This window comes from Pomacea canaliculata, linkage group LG4 (genome assembly GCF_003073045.1).
Source record: "Pomacea canaliculata isolate SZHN2017 linkage group LG4, ASM307304v1, whole genome shotgun sequence".
In the NCBI taxonomy this organism is placed as follows: domain Eukaryota; kingdom Metazoa; phylum Mollusca; class Gastropoda; order Architaenioglossa; family Ampullariidae; genus Pomacea; species Pomacea canaliculata.
In genome coordinates, this window is record NC_037593.1 from 32,320,997 (window position 1) to 32,343,140 (window position 22,144).

Genomic DNA, 22,144 nt, shown 5'->3' on the forward strand with positions numbered 1-22,144 from the left:
CGTCTGATCTTCCTGAGAACAAGATGCTATGTCCTGACGCTAGTCTCCTCTTTCCCGTGCCGGTCCATCTGACCTCACTGACTCCCAGGATGTCCAAGTTGTAGTTGTCAAACTCTTTGACTAGTTGGAGCATCCTGCCAGTCTGGTACAAGGTCTGGACGTTCCAGCACCCCACCCTCAACTTTTGCCTCGGCTTCAGTAAATCCACTGTCGGGGCGCCAGCTCCCTTTCGGGTTTGGCTGTCGTCCGTCATTAGTCCAGTCACCTGGTGTGCTTCATTACCTTCGCCATCTGTGACGAGTTCTCTGGTTTTAGTTTCTGTAACATACTTTTTTTTACATGGTGGGGTTGTTAGCCCTACCACAACCTAATTTACCTCTAGGTGAGGTGTCCACCTTAGTCGCCTCTTACGACATGCCTGGCTGGATGGCAGGGACCCTATTCTTACAATGCTTGCTAGGCAAGCATACCCCGGGGTCCCACAGGGGAAAAAAAATACTCAGTGCCTGTACTTATTTTGATGCTGAACTACACTTACACTCTTGCGACTGTTATTTGTATATTTGAGTGCGAATCAGTAAATGAGTTTCATACTCTTAAACCTGAGCTCTGCTCCGTTGCTGGGACACACGGCAATAAACATCAAAGTTCTAACCTGGGTTTTGAACAGAATCCTTTTCGTCTCTTGAGGTCGAACTGTAGGTTCCTTGACAGGACAACATCTCATTACCAATTGTTCCAAGTTCTCGGACTGTCTCTGGCCCCTCAGCTCCTTTCCTGCATCAAGAATCAAAGACATGAAGATACTGGAGTTCATAGGTCATTGCTAGTTAAAGACTTGCGATGTAGATGATTGTCGATGTAACAGCGGATCACACCAGGTGAATTGTTCATATTGTTCACCCCAGGGAGAAATGTTTTTGGGTTAGAAATTAAAAATAAAAGAAAAGTGAATACAAATTTAAATTTATAGAATACTACATTTTAATTTTTTTTTTTGCAGGCACATGGTTACTGGTAGACAACTGGAAAATTCTGTTGTACTCGTCCTCGATGACCTTCATCTTTCTTCGTGAACCAGTCGACATCTTGCTCAATCTGTCTGTAACCTTGGTGATGCGCCACAGCACACCTCGATGACCCTCATGTGGCCTTCACCTTTTGAAGCGACCGAGAAACTGCGAGCTCCGTGAAAAGAAATTATCTATTCTTGCAACATCCCGAACTTTATGTGCTAACAAAACTTTCTGCCCTAATTTTTATAAATAATACGGGTGAGCTCATTTAGACTCACCGAGAACCTCAATCATACTTAAAATATTTGTGACCTCACCCCACTGGTATAATGCACTTGTCAAAAGATGGGTTGAGTGATGATAAGACTGGGAAGAGTGCATGTGGTGATGGTGGTTGTGGTGCATTAGTTCACATTTAGAAGCAGGAGCCATCTGGCATTACACAAGTGCTGTCTCTGCCACAAGATGGCGGGAAAAAGCTCTCGCCATCTGCAGACTCTTTCGTTTCTAAAAACTCTCGGTCGTTCGACAATAATCACAAGCAAGGTCAAAGGTCGCTGCTCCCAGACTAGCACACCACCCGGAATGATGGTTAAGAACCGCAAACACAGCTTTTAGTTGACATCAGTTTGAACTGCTCCCCTCGTGGATGCTGACTTGCCTGATGGTGGAGGGATGACTATTTTTCTAACCACTCATGAAAGATCCTCAGGTGTGAGAACATAAAGATGCACCATCCGCCTACTGCCGTGAACATAGACCTATAAATAAACTCAGGAATGGCGATTTCTGTGTGAACACGATGCCATTGTTCTCTCCTAGCAAGGATCGCTCCTTCAGAGAGTTCTAGAAATGTCTGGCTCTTGTATTTGTCTCTGTTACATGTTTATTTAATATTTATTGTACCCGTTGTAAGACGGTACCCGTTGTTCCAACTTTCCTTTAAAAAAAAAACAAAACTACTTTCTAGTATTCGATAAATAAGGAGTTATACATTTTGTAAAACACTAATTAGTTTAAAACGTCAATAAATTAGTTAAGAACGGCAAAACATTTTTCAGAATCTGAGTGTAAATGTTGGTTGGTTATAAATAAGAAATAATATAATATAAAGATCATATAAAGAGTATATATATATAGAGAGAGAGACTGTCTCACGCACAACCAGCAACGTCGGTTATATCACTGAAAAAATCAGGCCATGTAAACAAGTAGCACATGCACAGAAAAAAAACCAAAAACAATTTGCTCGAATCGAGATGTGAACCCACGCCGATCGATTCTCATTGATAAGTGTTGGAACATTGCGCCACCGGTCCACCCAGAGGGGAATGGCGGAGTGGGGAGAAGAGGGTGTAGAATGGAGGAGCAGGAACATTGAATACCAAGGCACCGACATCTGCCACATCCACACGAACCACTGCTGGCAGCACGTGACGATGTCCAGAAGCAAAATGTTTTGTTTTGTTTGGTTGGCTGCGCGGCAGAACGTGTTCACGTCACTACGTCCTTCTGTTTGCACACGGCCCTCCACGGCGGATGCTGTGTGACTCCACGTGAAGTGGGCGGAGGAAATCTGCGCGAGATGCGGAGGAAAACTACAGATTTGTTAACCATCCTCACATTTGCATGTTTCCTTTCCGTTTCCAACACCAAAGGACGTCGCCCTTCATCAAAGGGAAACTACCCTTTACCATAAAGGGGAGCCACTCCTTACCATATTTAGATGATTGGCAGCATCGTTAGAAAAACGGTCGTCAGGCAGATAAGAGGGTATATGTTCACCTTTTTCTAATCCTCATCTCATTCAAACAAGGATGAAAAGAAAAATGTTGAGAAATGCATTTTTGGCTCCTGGTGAGCTTAATCGAGATAAAAACTGAGAAAAGATGATTGAGAAAAGGACAGGAAACCCGGATGTGACACATGAGGTCACAAATCTTTGGTTAGACGATGAAATCTTATCCCCTGGCTTGCAAATCACAACAGACTTAGCGTAGTGAATGAAGGATGGAAAAGACGTGAAGCAGACGTAGTGAATGCAGACTACAGAGGACGTGAAGCAGACGTAGTGAATGCAGACTACAGGGCACGTGAAGCAGACGTAGTGAATGCTGACTACAGAAGACGTGAAGCAGACGTAGTGAATGCAGACTACAGAAGACGTGAAGCAGACGTAGTGTCTTCAGACCAGGAACAGAATAGCAGCACGCATCCTGTCTTAGTAAAAGCGTCCTCGAGGTTCGAACTTGGCTGCTTTTTATTTTAGTTGCTAGGACAATGCTTTCATCTAGTAACGATGATGTTAGAGGTTAGAGCGAGGTGACAAAGATAGAGGACACCATAGTACCTGGACTAAAACCCAGACTGGCAGCCGTGTAAACAAGTGTCACATCCAGTAACCATGGCTCGAGATGGGATCCGAACCCCATGGCAGAAGGATCTTTACTGTCGTGGGGCTAACGACCGCTTAATCCCTGGGACAACATTTTCCCGCCCTGCACTTCCCAAAGTAGGACTACTTCACTGAGTGTTGATCATAAAGGAAGTAATGGCGGGGGCTGAGGGGGCGCTGCAGTGGTGGGGAGAGTGAGCTCCCCTTGAAGACAAGCCGGAGCCGCACTGAGAGCGAGGCTGGAGGCGAGCTTCATCGACCGCTTTTATCGAGATTTGAAGACAATCTTTTCACGCGGAATTAAAGAGCAGAAGCGATGAATGCTGTTTTCAGCTGAAGCCAGGATCGACCGACTAAATGGAAACAAAATGAACGCTGTTGCTGCCTCGCTGTGCTTTCCTGTTCGTCTGTCTGTCTGTCTGTCTGCCTGCCTGTCTGTCTGTCTGTCTGTCTTTTTGTTCTTCTGTGCTTTCACTTGACATTGGTTCTTTGTCATCTGCTACTGAATTAATGTTTGGATTGAATAATACGATTGAATTTTACGAGTTCTTTTCACTCACATTGCACTTTCTACGGTAATTTTCAGACCCTGGAGAGGGCGACATATTTACTGTCTTGTCGGCTGAAGAAGTGTGCAAGTTTTTTTTTCTCTCTCTCTTTCTCAAGCACCTGTGTGGTCCCTCATTACCCTCAAGTTTGTTTAGTGTCAGGAGGTTATTTTAAGCTACAATTATGCTACAGAAGCTACTTTGTCTGACATCGATGCCGACGAGAGAGGCGATCAATTGTGATTGATGACGGAGTGAGTGTGGTTCATCTCTCCTCAGGGGCGCCGGACACTTGTTGTGTGACCACAAGCCTTTCTAGTTGTTCCATCATTGTTTGGTCTGGCTACACTGTTTGAAAGGTCAGAGAAACATTAGACGAGGACAGCCAGGCGCGCTTAACAAAATAATTAGCTGCAATCTTTCATTAATTTTTTTTCTCGGTTGCTAGTCTCATCGCCAAGAAAGTCTGGTTTGTCAGAATTGTCTCAGCAAGTCTGGTTTAAACTTTTATTGTTTGGTAGGCGACAAGTTTTAACTGCCTGCATATGTCGTTGTCTTTTTCTTTTGCACATTCATTGAACTTATCAACTGTCTGTATTTACCCTCTAAGATAAATTGTTTTTATTTTATTTATTGTGATACTCTAAATAGTTTTGATGCATTTTAAATTACATATTGTAGATACACGAATGAAAGTTTGTTTAAACGACTAATAAATACTCATTTCTATACTTCAACGAAAGACATAATTTATTTTTTAGTCTTGATGGCTGAATCATGAAAAGTTTTTTTTTTCTTTCGTGCACTCAGTTTGGCGGAGAGACGTGTTCCTGCCTGTTGTAGGGGGAAAAAAAAAAGAAAAGAAAAAAAGAAAAGCATCATATAGCCTAGTAATTTTTCCACTCACAGGTAAGGGCGAGTTTCGAACCAGCGCCTATTGCTCACAAATAAGTCGAGCGACTGACGAGCTGACGAGACGAATACTTTTTTGAGGAAAATTCCTTCATGAATACTAGGCAGCTAATAAAAGTCTCCATCTCTCTCTCTCATGCACTCTACATGCTCCCATAAAAATAAAAAACTGAAGGAGAATTATAGTTCGTTCTGGAAATAAATCCACAAGAAGACCTGTTGTTACAGTTGAGGACGCGAGCAGGCAAGGCCACCTTGTTTTTTCGCAGAAGCTTGTAGTTTTTTTTTTTTTAATCCTCGCCATCTTTTCAATGCAAATCATTGACGAGCTCTAGGAAAAATGATTGGAGGAGTAGCCAGAGAACTGGAGGAGAAGATGCACAGATAGGCAGCATCTTGTAGGAGGAAGTTTGGTGCAGGATATCGACAGCTACTCTCCACGCGCTGCTGCTGCTGCTGCAAGCGAGGTCACGCCGTGACCCAGTATGACAGCTTGTACTCCTCTCCAGTTCCCTCCCTGCTCCCCATTCCCCCCTCCCCCTGTGAGCTGTGCCACCGCCCTCTCTGCACTTCCCCTCCCGTTCTCCTCCAGCCACCGCCGGCATGCGCAGTCGCCGTGACCTTTTCCCTTCGACCTCGCGCGTACGGCGAGCTGCCTGGCCTTTAAACTATTTATAGCCTGCACTGGGTGAGTTTAGCTGCAGCCACCCGCATTTAGCCCCGTAACCGAACAAAGGAGGCTAAATTTGGCTCTGCGGAAGCGAGGTGCACAGGAGATGGGAGACTGTCCCCCTTACCCCGGGTGTACGTGGACATGACCGGCGCAAAAGGAGGGCCGGTCTGTAAAGTGATGTATTCTCGGGGCTGCCTCCAGGAGGTCTCGGTCCAGTAACCCCCGGGCTCACAGAGGTCTCTTCCTCACCCCCCAAACCCCTCCCCACCCAACATGAAGCTGGAATTGATTCCTCCGCCGCGGACACCCGGACGATCGCTTGCATCACGTGGTGTACAGGTCGCAGTGGTGACAGGTTCGGATGGCGTGTGTGCCATGGAGGACAAGGAGTAGACAAAGGAGCCGGAGGACTGACTCACTGGCTACACCATCCTTTCCCGCCCGCACCTCATGCTGCACGTGTAGCAGAACTACTCATCTGTGTGTGTGTGCGCGCGCACGTTGGAGCGAGAGAAGAGAACAGGAGAGCACGGAGAGATAAGCGTTCGCACCCAGTGACTTTGATGAAGACTGTAGCAGGGGAGGAGGCACAGCTCGGGGGGTAGCAGCAAGCCCCTGGCCCGCAGAAGGAAAGAGAAGGTGAAAATGAAAGAGGAAGACAAGCAAGCAATCACTCCGATGTCTGTACGGCCAGCACAGGAGGAAGCAAGTGATCATAAAGGGTGAGAATGATACAAAACCTATCATAAAATTTATATATACATATACTCTAGTACTTGTGACTTATTTTTCTCATTTTCACGCAGGTACCATTACAAATGCCGGCCTCATTATACCTATAAATATTCATTCTCTTATTCGTTCTGTCTTTCACGTAATGTGTACAATGGCGGCAGCAGTTAAGTAGACATTTTCATCGTTATCATTCACATTGTCTACATCACTGGCTATAGACACTGTGTATATGTAGCTGCAGTACACCTGTGTACACAAACATACACTGACACGTGGTATCTACATCAACGACAAGGTGCCGGTTGCAGTAAGGCATAGACTTCCTGATATTTTGTGTATTCATTAAATGTTTATCTCAACGACTGAAGGTAACTGTCGAGGTCGTAATTATTTCTGTGATGCTTTGCTGTTGTGATGAGATTATTTTTGTAACGATTGGTATGAGCACTCTACATCTCCCTGCAAACTCACGCGAGCACGCGGAGGCAAGCACAAAAAGTGCTGAAACAGGAAAAAACAAAAATGGGTTGGAGGACTTTCCTGCGGCGTAGGAAGATGCTCGGCTTTGGTGGTGGTGGTGGTGGTTGTGGTGGTGGGAGTGGGGGGCCAACTTCATGCTGACGGTGAGCGACGATCCCATTCCTGTCTCCTCAGTATCTTTTGTGAGGGACTGGCTGCCTCCCCCCTGTAACTACCTCCCCCCATTTAACATACCACTGAGCCCAGATAAAGCATGCATGTGGTTGGGACAAAAGGAAATAAAAGCAGACATGAAGAGGGAAGGGAGCGAGAGAGTGGTTGGAGGGAGACGCAGTTGGTGAGGCCACTCCTGGTTGTCTGTCCCCGCTTACAAAATATTATTATTTTATATCAGCATCGTCTGCCCACAAACCAGGAATTGTTCTGACACGTGACACACATCGCTCGCCCAGCTGTTTGGGGGGTTGACAGGGTGCTCACCCTCGCCCTTTGTTAATAGTTCTCCACCTGGCTTGCCGGAGTTATACATGCGTATGTACATGTAGACAGACACAAACACACAAGCGAACACATAAACACACATTTATGTACATTTATATCAGCATAATACACGCGTATACTACGGCCGAAAGGTTTTTGAATTTCAATAAATAATTTTTTCTGACCACCCGACACTCTTTTAAAAATATTTTTCTTAATTTTTCCCCTTCCTTTATGAAGTCCGTACGGACTTCTTACCTTGTTGGTCTGTATGTGTGCGCGTGCAATATCTTCGAATGTGAGATGCATATATAAAACGAAAAACATGGATAATCAATGGCCTTTATTTATCATATTTAATGGCCTCAGGAGAGTTATAATCTTGTGGCATGCTTAAAGTGTAGTGTTTAGGGTTAGCAGGGTCAAGACAAGACAAGAACATTGACTTCTGGAGGAGTACAGTCCCTGGTTGCTAGAAAAGTGCCTCCACCTAGCGGGTGAGTTAGCACCAGGGGTGGGGGTGAGATGGTTGGGTGGGAAGAAACATGAGTACCCTGGAGGAAAACTCTCGACAGTCCGCGAACAGGCATCGCGTGCAGGGAAAAGTACAAACGAGATGCGAACCCCGACAGTTTAATTCTCATGTGTGTGTTGGAGGGAGGGATCCACTGCCAGACCACCCCTAGTCACCCGTGGGATTGTTTCACACATCATATAAATAAATATATTATAGATTATATTTGCATTTAGAGTAGCAGTTCTTGTTGTAGAAGTTTGTGCGGGAGCTGTGTTTGGTTTGTGCTGACCACTTCACGCTCCACTGGACGCCGGACATTTGCTGCACGCGCTGAGCAGCTGTGACCTGTCGACCGTGACACTGACCTCTGTCCTCCTTGCTGACGGACACAGTTGTTTGCAATATCTGCTGCAGCGAATAATGTTTGAAAAACCACTGCGTGTATGAAGCTGGGGGCCATGTGCTTGATGCTAACTGGCCAGCAGTTAGTCACGCGAGGTCACACGAGGTCACGGACTGGTCACGGGGTCACATGTCGCCACGGAAGGTGACAAGGAGTTCGCGTTTCGTTGAGTCAGGCCAGCCCCGAATATGATTTTTATGCAATGCAGATGAGAAGAGGCCAAGCGAGGCGGCTAAAGGCGTCTGGAGGGAAGGGAGGGACGTGCTGGGGGAGGGGACGGCGGTTTGATGGATCGATGCCTTCAGATGAAAGGATGATAGATGCTTCCTCCTCCGAGGTGCGACATGTACCGCACGCCTGTAGTCTGCCTCTCCTCCTTTCTCTCTTTCTCTCGTCCTGTCTCACTCCTCTCGCAAACTTTGAATATAAGTTTGCATGCACGAACACACTCATAGACGAACGCCCGCACGTGGACATACACACATACACACATACACACATACACACATACACACACACTCTCCATCTCTGTGACACTCAGTCCCATCAGCCTGCGATGAAGGACGAAAAAACTGTTGAGATTTTTCATTTCGACATATAGTCGCTAGTGTGTGTGTCTTCCTGTGTGAGATGGTGTGTAAAGGTGTGCTCGCGCTCCCTCTCTCTCTCTCGCACCTGCTGAAAAAGAATCTCACAAACTTTTCATCGACAGCTGTTGCGCCTAGTGCTGCTGGACAATGTCAACACCCACTCAGACATTTATCCTCAGTTGTTGAAATAATGGAAGGATGTGTTGATGGCCTGGAAAAGACACAGGTAAATCCTGATTCGACTAAAACACCCTCTCCCCCTCCCCCTCTACACACACACTTACTTCTTTTGTTTTGTTTGTATTCCGAGGACTCGTGTCGGCCAGGTGTTGACTTCAGGTGACCAACCTCACCTTGGCAACCAAAGTCCACTCGGTCACGCTCCTTGAGGCTTTAAAGTTCCTTTAGCCCTATATGTGGTTTTCGCATAAACAAAATCACCAAACTGTGACTAGCAATAGGCCTTCTTGACTCAATATACCTATACATATATATATATCCCGATAAACTATCTGGATGTAAGCAATTCCATCAGGTCCTCTGGCGTCCAGAAATACGATGAACTTCAGTCTTTGTTGCCGTGTATCTCAAGGTATTCGCGTTTGTGATGTTTGTGGGAAGGGAAGGTTGATATCACTGAGCTCAGCTCACACCAGATTCCAGTCGACCTGTGACTCGCTCTGTGGGGAATAGAGAAGGATTGGTAGGTTCCCCCATAAACCTTTCCTCGCCAGGCCTACATTTCATGCTATTTTCGGTTTATTCCTGCCGCCACATTGACGAGGGATGAACGTGGTTCCTAAAATAAGATACAGGGCAAATCAGACTGTCTTGACATGATCAGGTGAGAAGAAAACCCAGAGGGCAAAAGTCAGGTGCAGGTGTGTTAAAGGGGAAGTACAAGGCCTGGAGTTTCCTCTCTGTATCAGCAGGGTCCACGATTCACATCTGTAAAGCAGGATCCGTACCTTGAGAGACTTTCTGTACCTCACAGTAAACCTGATGTTATCCTGCACCAGACCCTGTCCAGCTTGTTGCTATTGCTGTCCTGATGCGGATATCTGTCGTGAAGCTGTCGACTTTGGAGAGGATGACTCCGAAGTGTTTCAAATCTTTAGATGTTTACTCCGTTCATCCAGAAATTTACTTTTCCGTCGCCCATGGGCAAGACATTACTCTTGTCAGTGTTGGTCTCCATTCCACGAGCCTTTACTGTCTGTCAGTCTGTTGGCGAGGTCTGGCAGTTCTGTTAGTGTCTGGTATCAGACCGACGGCTTAGTTCGCAAACTGGTCTTCCACTGATAGAAACGGAAGTGTGATGGTCGTGAAGGTCTCGCCCATGATATTCTCCAGAAATATTCTCACCTCTTTGTACTTAGAAGTGGTTTCACATTTCCCTTTCTTTTGTCACCTCGATGCCCGCGTTTAGTCACATAGCTCTAGGACCCCAGAGATTTTTTCTTCTTCATCTGACATTTAGCCCTCGCCGAGCTTGTGACATTAGCACATCTTTGATGTGTCCAGTCCGGGGGTCTACATCGCAGTCCATCACATTCAGTGTGGCAAATTTACCTCCGACTTTAGCCCGGGGGATTTCAGCTAAGTTTGGTCATTTCTCACATTCAGCCTCCGTTGACAGGATTTTATACGACGGACAGAATTGAAGAACGCCCTCGGTCTGAACAGCTCTGGATGATGAGTTACCATGACGACCAGTTCATAAAGGCAACAGAGCCATCGCTGCAGGATTGTTGATGCTAACAACACATGTCAGACTGACGGCCATATTGAACCATTATAAATTACATGGTTTACAATTAGTTATCTAATTAAATTCTTCTCGCACGTTATCGTCAAATGATGAAATTCTAAGATGTTAACATCACGATAAATCATCATCACACACATTGTGATATCTTAGAAATAAAAGTACCAAAGTACATGTCTGCGATGGAAGATTGAGGTACATCTATCGGGATGAGAGAAAGGAGTGAAGCAGGCGCAGCTTACAGTCTCGGGTATGACCCCGTGACCCCGTGTACACAGTGTCATCCTAACCACGGCCCCAAGGGTCACACCAGTGCGTCTACCTGTCAGAAAGTGTGCATCATATCCAGGAATTTGGGTGAAGTGCACTTATGCTTCCCATGCGATCTTTTTACGACCATTGCTTTGTTTGGCATCAGTTCCTTGGTTTCGTCTGCTGCTGCCATCTGGAAATGCGAGAGAGGGATTCTGGAGGTAATATCAGGGGCGACAACAATATCTTCTCTCCCCTTCCCTGCATGCCTGGGGTTTTACTTTTCCTAAATTCGGCTGCACCCAGCAAGGATTCAGAATCCACGTGACCAAAATATTTGTTCGTACACTTGTTAGTTTGTCTGAGCTGGATTTTCCACCCAGGCTCTTGGCCTCTTAGAGACCAACGCCCCGAAGATTGGTGTTGTCCACCCGTCTCTGTCTTGGGTCAACTCTGATCCTTAACAGGTTCTCGCACCCTTGCAATTCTTGGAGTATATTGACCTGTTCAATCTCTTACATACACACGTACATGTAGACACACACATACATAAACATACAAGCTTACACGCGGAACACGCTTGCACATACGAATAAGAGAAAGAAGAAGAGGGAGTTGGGAGGGAAGAAAACTGCGTGTTTATAGCTTCGTGAGTTCCCACGGCTTGTTGTTTACCTTTTGTCGAAAACATAAAATCCCAGCCATGTGTGTAGGGCTTACTCCGTTCTGAGCTCCTGTAGGCGAGTCATGGTTCGCCAACTCCAGACAGAGTGGATGTGGAGCTCAGGAGGACTTAACGGTGATGATGGCAACAGTGATGATGATTATGATGATGATGATGGCTGTGATGGAAATTGGATTGGTGTCCCTTCACCTTACAGGCTTGAGAAAGGCAAGCTCTCCACAATTTTTGAATTTTTGGTTAATTTGTGTTTTTTGATGCCCATTGTGTAGGCCTTTGCGCCTTTGCTGTGCAGGACTGTTTGAAGATGATGATGATGATGATGATGATGATGATGATGATGGCGGCGAGAATAAAGACGATAAAAACACTCTTCTTCTCTTCACGACTGGCACCTTTTCAAGGCAGGCAAATACTAGAAGATCATTTGGGTAATTTCCGGATGCATGGCGATGCAACTCAGTGAAAAAAGCAACATTGCTGGGGAAGTTGGGGCGAGCTGCTCGCCATGACACTCGGCCACCTTGTCTGACTGCGGTGGTGTCGGGACCTTCCTTTGTCTGTCTGTCTGCTTGCCAGCAGGGCTTGGTGTCTGATTTCTACTTCTTTGTCCAAGACGAATTCTGAAGGTCGAGAAGGACTGTGGGATGATCTTGTGGAGACATTTTCATTTCTTGTTTTTGTTTCTTTGACATATGTCCAGCTTGCCCTTCCTGTATCCCAGCCTCCAACCTTTTGTTTCCAAGTCGAGGACACTACAAACAGATCCTGTCGCCTCACCCTTTCTATTGTGAAAAAATTCTGTTGCAATACCCTTTGCCCCATATGTTGTTTGTTGTCACATATAACATCTCTCACACACATGCACACACTCACTCATTCACTCTCTCTTTAATTCTTTTGTCTCTCGTCAACCTACAGAGATGTCCCATACGACCAGGGCTGGTTCTACTCATCCTAGACAGTCCCCAAATCCTCGAGCATTTGCGGGGCTAGACAGGAGAGAACTATTAATTTAACTGGAGAGAGTGAAGTGTTGTATTCCAGGTCTCCCCTTCTCCCTCCCTCTTTCCTTCCTATCCCTTTTCTCTCTTTTATTTCAGTTGCTCATTGCGCCAGTCGGCGGCGTCACATTTATTTGCAGTCGACTTTGTGATTACTCGGGGAGCTGGTTCCCGTGGGGCTTTGTTGCCTTTCGTAATCGTCTGCAAATTATGCAAAAGTAGTTCCCCTGCTCCGCCGAAACTGCCATTAATACACCACCTCCTACCCCAGACCCCTTTGTTCAACAGCGCGCGCGAGGGGGAGAGAGAGAAGGTGGGGACTTTATTTACAAACATAAAATCCTGAATGCATGACCTTTGTCCAACTTCGGTTTCCGCTGTTGGTTTTTTTTTTCTTTCTTGACCTGGATTCTAACTACTGACATCATTGAAGACCTCAGCCAATGCGAGAGCCTCGAGCTGCCTTCAATGACACCGGAGCAACGGGGTTATGACCTTTTTCTAATATTCAATAATATAAAATAAGGAGATGGCTACGCAGGTAAGGCGATGTTTTAGGCTTGGGCTTGGAAAAAAAGAAAAGAAAAAAAGAACAGAGCTTTTCACTCTTTTCCTACTGAATAGCAACAGTAGGGCAGTGTATGTGCCCCAACATTTTGAAATAGTTTCGCTCTTTCAGGTTAACCACGACTCAGTATCCTTTCTGGAGCTTGTAACCTTCTGTAAAGGCATTTCTGTTATTCTGAAAAATTCTTGATTTATGTATCGCAGGGCCACGAGCTAAAGTCAACTGGAGAAAACAAAAGGTGTTTAGTAGATGAACGAACGAAAGGACGGACAAGACCCTGAAGACGTTGGACCGTCACAATATTGGTTTGTTTTCTTGTCAGACCATCGCATTTCATTTTCCCGTTGTCAGACCATGAAGCGGATTCTTCTTTCTGTCAAATCTTTACACTCCTATCTCTCTGTCTTCTCTCTCTCCCTTTCTCGTTTGCTGCCACTCTCTCTGAGATCGTTAATTCAATCTTGCCGTTGGTGGACGTTGCATTTGATTGTCTCTCTGGCAGACAGTGACGATGAATCTTCTTACTGTCAGCTGCACTTAAGGTTTCTCGTTGACCAGCTGTCACACTTTGTTTTCTGGCTGTCAGTCCGTGACAGTTAATCGTCTGACTGTCAGTCTGTAACAGTTAATCTTCTGACTGTCAGTCTGTGACAGTTAATCTTCTGACTGTCAGTCATACTCCATCTTGTGGCTGTCAGACCGCGGCACTTAATCCATTGGCTGTCGGACCATCGGACCATCGGACCCTCTCGATGTTTCCTAGTCAGCACGTGAAGAGCCCAATATTTCGACAACTTAACAGCTTCTTTACTAGAGAAGAAATTTCCACCTTATGTTGTGGATTTTGTTTTCCTTTCCCTTGGTGTTTCCTAGCATTACTAAAACGTCTAAAAAACTGATGTCAACAGGTATGAGATATTTTCCTAAAGATGCTCAAATCCCTGGCATTGGTCTCTCCTTTGACACAAAAAAGTTGAGAAGGCTTTAGCACAGCTTTAAGATACTTCATAGTATACTATTTTAATCTTCTAAATCCTGTTTGCCTCCCACAACCACACCACGCCAATGGATTTGGTTCTGGACGTCCCTCGTCACGTGGTCCATGTCATCCCGGCGGCCTCCGCCTCGCTGTGGACCGACCTCCACGTCTGTCTGGGTGTCTCCACCCTGCGCCTCCCAGTGGGTTCCAGTCCAGGGCTTGTCTGGTTACATTGTCAGCAGCTTCTTGGTGTTTTGGCTGGAAAGCTTCCGGTTGGTTCTCTCTCACAGGTCTGCATTGGAGATGTTGTCGGTCCACCTGATGTTGAGGATGTAGCGCAGACATCTGTTGACGAAAGTCTAAATCCTATTGATGATGGTGGTGATGAGAATTGCAGACAAAACAGAAAGCTGGTCCTCTCCCTTAGTTCTAGGAGATTCAAGATTTGCCTCCCCAGAGACAGCTTCCTTCACCGCTGCTGGTGCATATTCATGGGGCTATTTCCCCTCATCCACTTTTATTTTTTTTTACCACGCTCCATTTTATTTTATTGTGTGTGTGGTTCTCTGTTACTGCAGGGATGCACATTGCCTGCATTAACACCTCAATTATCACCTGCACCAACACCTTATTATCCATTATCAAATGTCTTCCTTTCTACCACTCGTCCATCCTTCTTCAAGTTTCACGTCTTCAAAGCCGCCGGTACTTTTGACAAGTAACAAAACTAGTAAACAAATAAAAAATTGAATCCTTCTACCTCCGCTGTGTGGATGACCCGCTAGAGCTGACACACACCAACAAACAGTCGGGTAGGAGTGAGGTGGGGCGAGTCGGGGAGGAAGGGGCGATCAAGTATGCAGGTAATGAATTTGCAATAGAGGGAATCGTGATTTATAGAAGGCAAGGGGGTTAGTCGACACAAGCGGATCTGAAAAAAGAACATCGCCTGGTTTTTGGACACACGTGCACGTGCACGCAAGCAAACAAACGGTTCGATAGGTTGTTTTCTTTTGTACTAAATTCTTCCATGCAGAAGGGATCATGTATTATGCAAGGGAGATGGGTAAGAAATGTTGGAAACCTGAGAACATGAAGAAAATCCTGGACGGCCATCCCTGTGAATAGGTGTCACATTCATGTGAATAGGTGTCACATTCACACAGACGTGAGTGCGCTCTGCGATGAACTTGTGACCTTTCGATTGTGTTTCCAACGGAGTGTTTTACAAGCCCAGCAAAGGCAGCACGACATGGACAATTAACGGGCCAGTGACTTGCTCTTGCGGAATGAAGTCACACACACCTCACAGCAGACGACAACAGCAACATCGACAGCGAGTCTGGTGGAGGAGAGGGAGGGTCTGGCACAGACTACAGAGTACAATGTGTACAAGTGGCTTGTAGGACCGATCCTGCCTTCCGGACGTGAGACGTGGACTGGACTTGCCGATACCGAGAGCAGAGTCCAGGTATTCGAGAACAATCCTTGATAAGGCTGGTTCGGATGTCATGCAGGAAACATAAAACCAATGACTGACATTATAGTGTGAATCATGGTTGTCACATTCGTAGGACAACAGGAACAACTACTTGCGGCGTAAGCTGGTCTTCCGTGGTCACGTGACCCGGCACGACACCCTATCGAAGACTGTTCTTCAATGTAACCCGGAGGATGGTGGACATCACGATGGTCATAGGACACGTTGGCTTACGAACATCAAGACTGGACAGGTCGTCCTGTACAGGATCTGATCACCATCGGCGGGAGTGGCGGGCCCTGTGCTGTCCCCCAGCTCCCCTTATGACGGGTACGGGTCAAGGGGCGACTGACAGGTTCGATCCCGATCTTAAGACAACAAATGATGGAGAAAACACGTTTGTCCGGCAAGCAACGACTTTTTAATGGCGTCGTCTACCGTAGTGCGAACCGCTCACTCCTGTGCTTACGTCACAGGGTCTAACCGTCCCCTCCATCATCCTCCACCCATCGATCTGACGACTCCTCGACATTTCGGTCACGCGCAAGCGAGGTGGGGGTGGGGCTGTGGAGGAGAGAATGGGTAGGGACGGGGGCGCCTTAATTAGCTCCCTTGCGCCTTGAAGGGGGGTGGGTGGGAGAGGGGCTAAGCTTTTCCTGGCATCTTAACCCTTTGCGGTTTGCTGTGGCTGTCGAATGACAGCAGATCAATGACTGTGGCGGCAGCCAGTTAACTGCTATCCCCACCCCACCCCCACACCCCGTCCGTTCATTCGTTCCAAACGTGCAGACGAAGGGGTTGGAGTTTGAATATTTTGGTTTGCGTCCTTAAGTTTGAGTATTGCAATAAAAACCGCAGCCATCACCGGACAGGCGGGGAGGGGAAGTGGGAGGCGATTATTTAAATCATCGTCGTTTTGATGGCAGTAGAGGGAAAAAACCTTTATTTTAAGCCAATACCTTATTGTTATCTCGTGGTTAAAAAACTACTTATCCGTTACACGGTTTATAAGAGAGAACACGGTCTAGGTGTAGTGAACACGTTCACTCTCGTCAGTTGCCACAGGGATGAACATGCGAAAGAAGCAGGTGGAGGAAGCTTAGCTTTCAGATGCACGAGGTACCCTTGAACACCGGTAGTGACGTCACAGGCGCAGCCAGAAATGACGGCCATGATATGTCGAGTGAGTGAACTCATTGTAGCGACTGGTTTAAACTAGAAAGGACTACATTGCGGCTGCCTTTGAAAGAAACAGAAATGACCAATGGAATTGTTCCACGAGGAATGCTGGATGCGTAGTTTGCTTGCGTTCTTAGGGCGCATGCGCGGCTGTGTGTAGGTGTGCAAGTGTGCGAATGTGTGACAGACGGGTTACTTAACAAGTCGCAGCATACCCGACCCCAAAGCCGGGTATCCTGTGAATGCTGGTCCTCGCGCACCCACCCGTTCCACGCGAGCTGTGATCAGGACAAGTTATTGATATGCTAATCGTCTCTGCTCAGCCTTCCCTTCCCATGATGCAACAGCGGCTGCAAATGCCACTCGCAGTTTTCAAGAAGGAACTAAACTTGATTCCAAGTGGTCTTCCCTCAGCAACAACTAGCGGGATGCCACCCTTGTTCTTACCTTGCCCAGACTTGCTCCGGAAGGATTTCCCTTAGAGTGCACGTGCAAGTGCCCTCCTCCTCCCACTGACGGTGAGTACGGAAACATAAAAATCACTCCCCCGCTTGCTAACTTGCTGTCTGTTGTCATGCGTGTCCGTCCGTCTGTCTGTGACATTTCCTTCACCTGAGACACTTCTCTAAGATTAACAGGTGATGGTGTGAAGGTGAAGGTGATCATATAAACACTAAGTTCACATTAGCATTTACATCAGTCGATGTCAGAGCTGTATCGGTGTACAGATGAGAAGTTACAGTTATCTTTCCTTGATTTATGGGTATGTATGTATACATACAAAGCTTTAGCAGACACCCCTGGATCCTTAGCTAAAGACACACACACATATAGACACAGAGCATGTTTCCATCTTAATACCCGCCATCCACCTGTACAACTCCTCCACATCGTCGTCGTCATGTTGGAAGTTGGAGAACAAACTTGGACAAAGGTAACATTGTGAGGTCTGACAGCGATGAGGGGGAAGTCGGTGTTCAGTTGATGAAAACTGTGACCACCTACTTCTAGTATACACTTCTCGCTTGTGTAGCTTCTCCCCATTGTGCAAAATCTCAGACTGTCCTCCGTTGCTGTTTTTCCAAAGCCTGGTCATGTGACCTCAGCCACCGAGCTCTGGTCGGTCCTTAGTGATGTTGTCTTAGCATCCTGATTTCCTGTAGGGGTTCACTCCCCTATACTTCGTCCTTCCCAAGATGCTTTGCACTCCCAGCAAGTACTTAATTGCCTTTGTCACACGGGAAATCGAGATTTTACCGCGAGACCCTCGAGACCTAAGCTCGTCTCGTTTACTTGCTGGCGACCATCTCTCCTCCTCCTCCCAACTTCCACATCGTAAATAGCAATGTTTTCGTTCCTCGGTCACTTTAAACATTTTGCACTTTTCAGAAGTCAAGTGCAATACACTTAATACGATGAAACTCTGAGCCTGCAGGCTCTTGTGTAAAAAAAGATCCACAAGAACACGAGGTCTTGGAGCGGGAGGGATTTTGTAGATCACGGTTATCCAGAGAGAGGCTGAGTTCCTGAGACGCAGACAGATGATGGACGTGGTGGGGTCGTGATATGGGAAGATGGGCGGAGGTTGTCCTCGGCGTGGATTCTTCTTTTTTGGTGGCGGAAATTAAATTTGATATCAGGAAAAAACACATCGTGTGTGGGTGTGAGAGAGAGGGGTAGGGAGGGTGAGTGAGGGAGTGAGTTGGGTGCGAGTAAGTGCATACGTATATACGTGCGTGTGTATTCATGTATGTATGTAGATATGTGTATGAACATATGTATGTGGGTGTCTTTTATTGTGTGCACCGAGTTTGACAAACATCTGGTCTCATGGACGAAGTGTAAACAAACACACATGTTCTGTGGGAAGCAACTCCGGAACGCACTCGCATCACGCACACACTCGTACACAAGGACACAAACATGGCCTGCACGTACACACACGCACAGACATTGTGGGAGAGATGTGGAAGAGAGGAGGTGGGGAGAGAGAGAGAACTAGAGAGAGTGAACTACCCCATCCACCCCACTGATATCAATGATACAATCTGCTCTACATGTAGAGGATCCATGGGTACTACGCATCTCCCCACTAATCCATCGCCCCTCCCGCCAGCAACAGACTAACACGGATTTGGTACAAAGACAGATTTTAGGTTAAAAAAAATCGTACAAAGGAAAGCCCGAAATAAGGGCAACAGTTGGTGTACACTTGTACACCGAGGGCAAACCCTCGTGACACAAAGGGAGGCAATGCTAACCGTGTTTTGTCTGCTGGTTCACCGATAAAGCAGATGATTAGTGCACGAATTCTTGGGTGGTGGCGAGGGTGAGGGTGACAGTGATGCCAACCATAGCACCAACAGGGTACAGGGCCCGAGGCAAAGCGGCGACCGCAGGGTATCTCGCGACACTGGAGGTTTGAACTTGTTTACCCTGGGGCAAAGTTTGGGAGATGTGTGTACTAGCTACCTACTGGCTCCAGACTCCGAGAGTATCTGTTCCTCCCGATGATCTGAGCTTCCAGTAAGTCCTCGATGGTAGTCGTAACTGTCTTGCCCTCATCTTAGGGCCTGCATACGTGATACTACGTGATAGTACGTGATAGTACGTGATAGTACGTGATACTACGTGATAGTACGTGATAGCATGTTTATCGCAGCAGTTGCTGCGGGAGTTGTTTGATAGGAAGATGCTTTTACAAAGAGTCTATTTTATAAATAATAATAATACTTATACTGCAGGGTGACATTCACACCCGGATCTTATAATCTTGACTGATTCAGGTGACAAGCTCGTGCCTCCCCGCTAGAGGTTGAATGTAGTCGGAGCAAGAAAAGCTGCGAATAATGTCCCGCGGTTGAAAAAGTGGAGCAGAGCCCGCAGTCTGTGGCAGGTCGTGTCAGTGGGTCCCTGGGGACATCATGTCCCACCCTGGTGCACGAGCGAGGCAGAGGGCGCACACAGTCGACCTCCCTCCCCCTGTCGCAGCAGTTATGCATGGATGAACAAAGGCGGTGCTGAACCCCACCACAGACCATCAATGACATCCTGTTCTCCATAGTAGTTCACCGACAACCTCGAAGTTGAGCACTTATCATGAATGTAGAGTACCGTCCTTCCACCCTTCCCCACCCGGTGAGCTAGTAGCACCTGTCCTGCCCTCACCTTTGCCCACCCGGGGAGCTAGTAGCACCTGTCCTGCTCTCACCCTTGAGGTGTCACGTGGAAGTCTACCCCATCATACACCATAACGGTCTTTGCTCGTTCAGATGCTAAGATTGAAGGATGATGGTGTCCTCGCTATGTAGTTTTTATGGCAGTAAACCTCAGGTGGTCGGCCGTGTTTACGACAGTAAACCTTAACTGCTCTTGCCGTGTATGCCAACTCCAGCATCTTAAAAAATAAAAAAATCGAGGGTGACAAACGTATGAGGAGGGAAGTAATAAGTAAATAGTAAATTTTGCATGCAGTTAAATGAGGTAGATTTTTTTTTCAGTTCTCAAATATCTATGAAATACAGTTGATCACCATTAAGCAAAATAAAGCGGACGGAATAAATGTCTAGTAAATAATAATAATAAAATGCTGACATCAACTGTCATGCAAAACGTTTTGACAACTTACCATCCATCAAATATACACGAAATAATACGAAAATAATTAAATATTAGAAATTTGCAATTTATAAACAGTTCTGGTAGCTTACATTCTATAAAATAAAAATGCAATGCTGAAAATTAATCCTGCATCAAGTAAAAAAAAATTACAGGAGTTTATCTTTGGTAAACGCACAATGGAAGTGTGTTTATATTTTATTCACAACGGAAAGATTCACACACATGCGTGAACACAATCAATAATATTAATAATAATAATACAACCTGGACTGCAATGACAGTAATTGTTGCCCATTAAATGTTGGTTTGGAGACGATTCACTTTAACCAGTCTCTCAAGTGAATTCAGTTTGGACATTTTAATTTTCTTTTGAACTTCAGTCAAAGCTTGGGCTTAATCATCTTCAACTTCTAAATAAATCTGACATCTGTAGGGCAACAACATCAGCTGTTTCCTTTACTGGACAAAAATATTGCTACTTGACTACGAGAACCTGTGATGTTTCTTCATCTGACTAAAGACATGAAGAGAAGCAGACATTTGCTGGAGTGAACAGCACTCACTGTCACAAATAGCGGGTAGCTTTCTTCTACTTTCCTAGCAGCAGGTAATAAAGTAAACATTAAGTGGTTCACCGAGTCTATGGATCCGAGGGATCCTAGCCCTCTCTTGTTCTTAAGGTTGACGGCGCGTACACAGCGCGGATCGATTCCCGCGAGGCGCGACATACTTTCCCTCGTGGACCGAGAAAAGTGGAGTGTGCAGCATCTCACTCCTCAACGAGGGAAAGATCATGTGACTATTTCAACACGGCTGCGTGGCCAGCAAGGCAATGGCAGTCGAACCTGTGGTCTTGAACCCAGTGTCTGGCCTGGAGTGCCCCTCCCGTCACATCGGTCTTTCTTCATCGTCTTTCATCGTCTTTCATCGTCTTTGGTTCAGGGCCCGGTCTCGTGACCAACCGGCAGCCGTTGTAACGCTTCGATTTGAACTCTTGTCATGTCCTCTGTGCTGACTGCAAGCTAAGACGAGGGATTTGAGTACAAACACTGTGAACATCTGGTTGTGAGTGAACGGTCCTTCACACCCTGTGAACACTGTCGGCCGTTACACTCGCCCTCTGGTCTCAGCAAGTACGAGCGATGTCTGAGGTACCCCGCTCATCCTCTGGCTGGGTAGCTTGTGCGACATTACACCCGTGCTCATGTACTCGCCTTAGTTTTTGATTTTAGCGTGTGTTTGCTTTGATCCTAGCCGGGTACTTTCATCTTCTTCACACCCCAGCGCAGGTAAGTGCAGGTAATAACATGGCGCGGCGGGTCGTAACTCAGGTAGCGGACAGGTGTGTGTGTATATGAGTGTGTGTGTGTAGATGAGAGAGTGTGTGTGTACGCCAGCTAGCGAGGGCGATAAACAAGAGAGGCTTGGAGAAGGATGACGAAGCTGTCTTGATGCCACGTCCTTGAGTAGGACTGCTGGGATTTGCTCTCATTACAGGAACACAAGGTTTTTGCAGAGTCATATCAAGATGAGGATTGGTAACAGATGCTTTCTGTTAGTGGCTGCCGCTAGAACTGACACACACACATACACACATACACACACTTACACACACACATACACACCGACACACAGCTGCATAATTTTACTTAACACTACTTTACACAGGAGTACAAACAATAATACTTTCTCTCACTCACCGTGTTTACTGAGACTGAACCAGAAAAAAGTCTTTTAAAATTAGTAAACGAACTGCGGACAGTGTAGACATCTGTAATCCGTGTCTGTATCTATGAGTTCGTGAATAAAATCATTTAAATCAGGGATTCAAGAAGAGAAGAAGGTTTTTTTTTTCTATTAAA

The 22,144-nt window shown here is 46.3% G+C and overlaps 1 protein-coding gene across 2 annotated transcripts in view; it reads left to right on the plus strand.

Moving 5' to 3' along the window:
- Positions 1-4,688: 4,688 nt before the first annotated feature.
- LOC112562409 (G-protein coupled receptor 161-like) overlaps positions 4,689-22,144 on the plus strand; it is an 80,448-nt gene continuing 62,992 nt past the window's right edge. The window contains exon 1 of one of the 2 annotated variants that reach the window (XR_003098857.1): positions 4,689-6,266. The gene's annotated coding sequence lies outside the window, so the exon portion shown is untranslated. The remainder of the gene's footprint in view (positions 6,267-22,144) is intronic. The other variant, XM_025235663.1, reaches the window with a different exon arrangement.